The following is a 6,722-nucleotide window of genomic DNA, read 5'->3' as shown; positions in this document are numbered from 1 at the left end:
AATAACAATAACAATAATAATAATAATAATAATAATAATAATAATAACGGGAGCATTTTTTTTGATAAATCACACCAAAACTTTAACATTGAGGAGCACTACCAAAACTTTATATATATTATATATTTTTTTAAAAGAACACTTGAATATTATTTGTTTTTTCTATTTAAAAAAATTGTAAATTCTCCAATTTCTGTTAATTTTTAACACATTATTTGATATATTTTAACAATTTTCATAAATTTTTACATATAATTCGATATAATTATATATGATCTTAATATTGTCGAATTATTCTTGACAACTATTGGTTCAACCTTGCTAGACGTTCTTGTGTGGATTTGAAAATTACCTTTGGATGCTGGCAGGCTGAGCTTGATGTAGACGATGCCGTGTATGCTCAGAGTGGCCAACTGAATTTTGGAGTGATTGTGAGAGACGAGTGGGGACAATATGTTCGGTGTTCACTGCTCAAAAGATGTGTTGCCAAAATCCCGTAACGGCTAAACTAATGATCCTATTCATGTCTTGAGAGCTACTGTTTGAACGCCATTTTGGCTATCCTGCTGTGGCACGATTGTTTTGCAGATGACATTATTGATGAGAATACCTACAGTTTTATTTATTTTTGTCAGTTTGTTCCAAATAAGGCAAAACTTAATCTGCGAATGATATTTCTCGTTTAACCTTTAGCTGGTGTTTAGTTGGGAGGAATGAAAATATGAGAATAGAAATGAGAATGAGAATAAGAATAGGAATAGAATAAAATTTAAAGTGTATAAAAAAATTGATAAAAGAATTATTAAATTTTTTCTTATCATGCATTGGAATGGTCTTTCCTTCTATTTCAAAATGGTGAAAAAGTCATTCTATTAGAATGACATTCTAATATTTTTATATGCAACCAAATAAAGAAATAGAATGAAAATTGTTTCTTTTCTATTCCATTCTATTTCATTACCTCCAACCAAACGCGTAATTTATGGTTGTATGTCTCAAGAATGAGGACATTTTGAGAAAAGAAATCTTATGTTGTTGTTGGCATGTTTTCTTTTGAACCAAACTTTTTCTATCCTATAGTACCAGTCTACCGGATTTATAATGTTTAGAATCTTAATACTAAAATACTCATTATTTTGAAATTAAAATTTCATATATTTTCATACAACAAATCATATTCTACATTTCTCCATCACAATTTGTATAAGTTTGTGTATGCATTGTGTATGCACATATCATTACTCTAATAATATATTGTATTAAGTAACTTAACAATATCACTGGGCAATTCTCTTAAATTTTTGTTCATTTATACATTTTCTCTAACATTGTCCTTATTTTAATTCAATATTAAATAATATCAATTCAGTTAGTCCTATAATTTTAAAGCATTGTTATTAAATATTAGTATTGTACAATATCTTTTATAAGTGACACCATAACAAAAAAAGTGTTAGGGCCCAATAATATATTATTAGCATTTTTTATAATATTAATATTTAATAATATCCAATTCCCATAATCGAGATCCAAGTCAGGCTGTTTCCAGATCAAGCCGCGATATGTATCATGTGTCTTCAGATTTCATTAAATAAATATTTCATAAACTCAAAACCAACTTCCCACTACATTATTGACTTTCGTTTAGCGGTTGAAGAAATACTTTCTTTTTCTTTTGAAGAAGGGAAAAGAAGTACTAAAAAACTCTAGTTTTCAGCTAACACTTAAATAAAACAATCCTCATTAAATTATAGTATTATTTAACTTTGCCTAAATTCAGAGTAGGAAAGGAGGGGCAAAAACAAACCCCAATCATTTACTCATTTTCCTTTTCCCAGAAATCATTTTTACTTTTCTAATTCGAATTTCAAAGTAAATTTGTTTTATTAACTTAATCAACGCTAATTGACAAACATCACTTTCTAACTCTATTTTTCTTTACCGGAAAGTACCTTAAGATCTGATCCATCCTCATTTCTCATTTATATAAAATATTGCTGGAAAGAGAGAAACGGCCATGTAGTGCAAAATATAATATTAAAATTATCCCATATGAACAACTTTTCAGTACAAGAAGTTCGAAGCAAATTTGTTTCTATTATTATTATTATTATTACATATTTCAAACAAACAGAACCATGAAAATAAAGTACCGATTATACATATAATAAATTAAGAATTTCTGACAATTAGTTTTTAAATAACTTACTGTGCTTCGAACAAATTTTATAGCACAATAAATTATTTAACATATAAATATATTTAAATATAGGGGTCTTATGTAAAACCTCACCTCAAAGTGAGGTTTGAGATCCCTCAAATAAGACAAAGATAAAATAATTGTAGGCTAACTTGATTGACTTTCAATAACCGGTTTTACAACCGGATGGTACAAATATTGATGTGAGAATAATTATATTTTGATTAGTTTTTCTTTTTTGAAATAAAAATATAATTTTTTAAGGGGTAATTTTGTAATTTGATTTTATTGGTGAGATGTATTTACAAAGAAGGGATTTGTATTTCATAGGGTAGAAAGTGTATTTATGTTTTTAGTGGGTTTTAGTGTTAGATGAGGTTATATTGTTGAGTTACTCACATTTTTCTATTAAGAGTATTACCAAATCAAATTTAAACAATAAATACAAAAACAAAAAAGAAAAATATTTCTTGCTGACAATAATTTATAAGGGTTGCCTTTTAAGAAAAATAATTTATAACTACTACTATTTTTTATTGTTAATTATTATTATTTTATTACTTTTAAATATAATTAATAAGATTTAAAATACGAAAAAAAAATATGAGGTGAACTAATAATATTATTTCGTGTGGTATCTAAATAATAGATGGAACAAAATTATAATATTAGATATTTTTGTTGAAAAATTGGATATATAAGTGAAGGGTCGTGTTTGGAAAAATGGCAGCTTTAGGCAGCGTAAAATTATAGGGCTTTTTTTTTTCATTTAAGAAAAACAAGAAAAAATGGACCTTTAAAAAAAGTTAAAATTACATGAAATATGGGATTCATAACAAAGTTAGAAAAATATGGCATTTTAGGTTTTGCGAAATATTCTATGGCATTTTTTCACATTTAAGTTTTTTTATGGTATTTGATATGCCATATTTTTATAAACTTATTATCCAATCCCATATTTTATGTTTTTGATTTTAGCTTAATTAGTTTTATTTATTTTTTAATTTATTTTACACTTACATTTTAGGGTTTCTTTTTATTTGAAAAATTTACACCAAATATTACATTTTTTTTCAAACATTACATTTTTAATTTGACAAAAACATTTTACTTTTATACTTTTATTAATTTTTTTTTTCTGTTTTACTTATTGAAACTTCAAAAATTTTTTTTTTTTTTTTGTCTTTTTTATATATTTTACGAAATAATTTTGGGCTACTCTTTTCTTTTCAACTTTTAAGTCGATTCTGCTACTTTTTTTTTGCTTTTCTTTCGCTTATCTCTCTCTATTTTTTTTTTCTAATTTCTCTTTGTGTCTCTTTTTTTTTTTAATTTTTTTTTCTCAACCTAATTTTTTTCTCTTAATATATATAATAAGTGTACATTTTTATATTTCATTTTTTTTTTACAAAAATTAAACTTGTTTTTTTTTTTTTATTTAAACTACTATTTGTTTTTTTTTCGTTAAAAACTAATTATTCCATTAAAAGCAATGAGAAAAAAAAAACCAGTTTCATCAACATCATCCTGAAAAAAAAAAACAATATAAAAATCCATAATCTAAAAAGAATCCAAACTTTAAAAACTAGTTTCATCAACATTGAAAGAAACTAATAATTTCATTTAAAGAATACAAAAAATAGTTTCATCAACAAGATAATGAAAAAAATTACAATCTAAAGACGATACTAACTTTAAAAACCAGTTTCAACAATATTAAAAGAAACGAATTATTTCATTAAAAGAGGCAAAAAAAAAAAGTTTCATCAATAACATAATAAAAAATAAACAATGCCTAATAACTAAACTTTTACAAATTAACGATACTAAATTTAAAAACCAGTTTCGAACATATAAATTTTATATCAATACCTAATAATCAAACTTTTAACTTCATTCTTTATTTTGGCATTTAATTTTTTATTTGCTTGCTCAAAAATTAGAGTTAATTTAAACATACAATATGCAACAAATATAACAAAGAGAATCATAAATTAAAATCAAAGAGAAAAAAAAGAAACAAAATAAATTAAAGAGACAAAAGTGCAATAGAAACCATAAAAGAATAACAAAAAAAAAAAAAACAGTGGAATGTGAGAAACCAGTTAGTAAAACAACCAAAATAAAAACAAACAAATAAAAACCAGTTTCTTGAAATAAATTAATAAAAAATTGAATAAAACTCAATTATGAACAACAATAAAAAAAACTAGTTATAAAAACTAGTTACTTAAAAAAACCAATTATGAAAATAATAAAATAATATGTGTGTCGAGAAGCGATTAATTAAAATAAAATAAAAATTGTTGTTCAAATATCATACAATAATAAAACTGGTTTTATACAAACTAAAAAAAATATAATAATATCATAAAAATTGAGCAACCCCATTACAGAACAGTTAAAACCTGTGAAACCAGTTTCGACATGTGAAACCAGTTTTGACGTTATAAAAAATCATAACAAAATACAAATGTTAAAAAAAATATATAATAATATCATAAAAATTGAGCAACCCCATTACAGAACAGTTAAAACCTGTGAAACCAGTTTCGACATGTGAAACCAGTTTTGACGTTATAGAAAATCATAACAAAATACAAATGTTAATAATAAAGTTAATTGAAACCAGTTTCATCAGACAATCAAATAAAAACATACATACACACAAATATACAGAAAAAAAAATATATTAATCACAAATATAATCAAAACAATACATAATGCCTACCAATAATTTAATAACAAAATATAAGTGTAAGTTTCCAACCTAGAAACAAAATAATAAAAAAGTAACTTGAAAAAAAAATTCTAATAACATAATGAAACTATTTTTTTTTATTCTTTTAATGAAATTAATAGTTTCTTTCAATGTTGATGAAACTGATTTTAAAGTTTATATTATCTTTAGATTATAATTTTTTATATTGTTTTTTCTTCAGGATGATGTTGATGAAACTGGTTTTTTTTTTATAACGCTTTTAATGAAATAATTAGTTTTTAATAAAAAAACAAAGAAAAAAAAATAGTAGTTTAAATAAAAAAAAAAAACAAGTTTAATTTCTGTAAAAAAAAATAATATCTATAGTTGAGATCATTTTTTATTTATTTTAGTATTTTATTTTTTTAAAAAAGTAAAAATAAATAAAAAGAAACACAAATTTAAAGTTTTTTATGGTATTCCTCAAGACTTTTTCCCATATTTGTAAGTTTTTTAAAAAAATACCATATTTAGTGTAATTAAGTTTTTATGCCATATATATATATCAAAACTTATCTGGGTTTTGGGACCTGTTGCGAATGAGGTCCTACTGTTTCTCCAGTGGCTGAAGTTAGAGAGAGAGAGAGAGAGAGAGAGAGAGAGAGAGAGAGAGAGAGAGAGAGAGAGAGAGAGAGAGAGAGAGAGAGCCTGAGGATGGTAGAATTTAGCAAGGCGAGGCTTGCCTTGGGTGTTTATCACCATAACCGATCGTATCATCTTCTCTCCTCTCCAATCAACTTTAGGAAATTTGATTCATTTGGTTACAGTAGGCTCTTCAAAATTTGATCATGATTAAAAAAAATTGTTTTTTATTTGTAAAAACAGAAAATTGTTTCCTTGAAAAAACTGGTTTGTTTGGCCTTTTTTTTCAAAAATAATTTTCAAAAAATAAAATTATGAAAAATAGTTTTGTGGATTATGAAATTTTGGTCTGGTACAAGTTGGTGTTACAGGTTTGTTTTTGGTAGAAAGAAACCCCAAAATAGGTGGGTGACGGCTAGAAAGTTATGAGTTTTTTAGGTATGGGATTCAATCGATTCTGGCCATGGTGGTTGTGGAGGTGCGTAGAAGGAAGAAGACGAAGGGAAAAGAGAAGAGAAAGGGTCGGGGTAATTTTTTGGGGATTGAAAAGAAAAAAGGAAGAAGTTGACTAAAAAAAAAAAAAGAAAAGAAAAAATAAATAAAATAAAATAAATTTATAATTTTAAAATATTTTTTAGTTTTTATTTTATTTTAATTATTTTTAATTAAAATTATTATTTGGACCAATAAGGCTTCAACACGTGGTACTCTTGAATGAATTAACGGAGCAATTAAATTTAGGACTAACGGACTTACAAAGGGTGCGACCTTGAGGACTATTGCCGCTATTTATCGAGCTTGAGGATTAATCTGTAACAAAGTGAATTTTTTGAGGACTTTTGCCGCAAATTTCCCTATTTTATTTGATAAACAATAATTTTTATAAAAATAAAAATTAAGACTAATAAAAAAAATAAAATTAAACAATAAAAGTGTTTAATCAAAAGATGAAAAATTAGGGAAAAAATCATGTTATTTTAATTACCCAATTATTAATGCTAATTATTATTCCTCTTTCTTTAAGTGAATGACAAATTATAAAATTAACCTAACTCTTTTCAGATCTTTTAGACCCTAAATCATATGTTATCTATTCATCTCTGAGATAGACTAATATATAATCTGCATTAAACAATAATTTAAATGTCACAAAGGCTATGTGAATAATCTCGTTTCACA

This window comes from Cannabis sativa, chromosome X (genome assembly GCF_029168945.1).
Source record: "Cannabis sativa cultivar Pink pepper isolate KNU-18-1 chromosome X, ASM2916894v1, whole genome shotgun sequence".
Taxonomy (NCBI): domain Eukaryota; kingdom Viridiplantae; phylum Streptophyta; class Magnoliopsida; order Rosales; family Cannabaceae; genus Cannabis; species Cannabis sativa.
The sequence above is the reverse complement of the archived record's forward strand: the minus strand, read 5'-3'. Positions refer to the sequence as shown.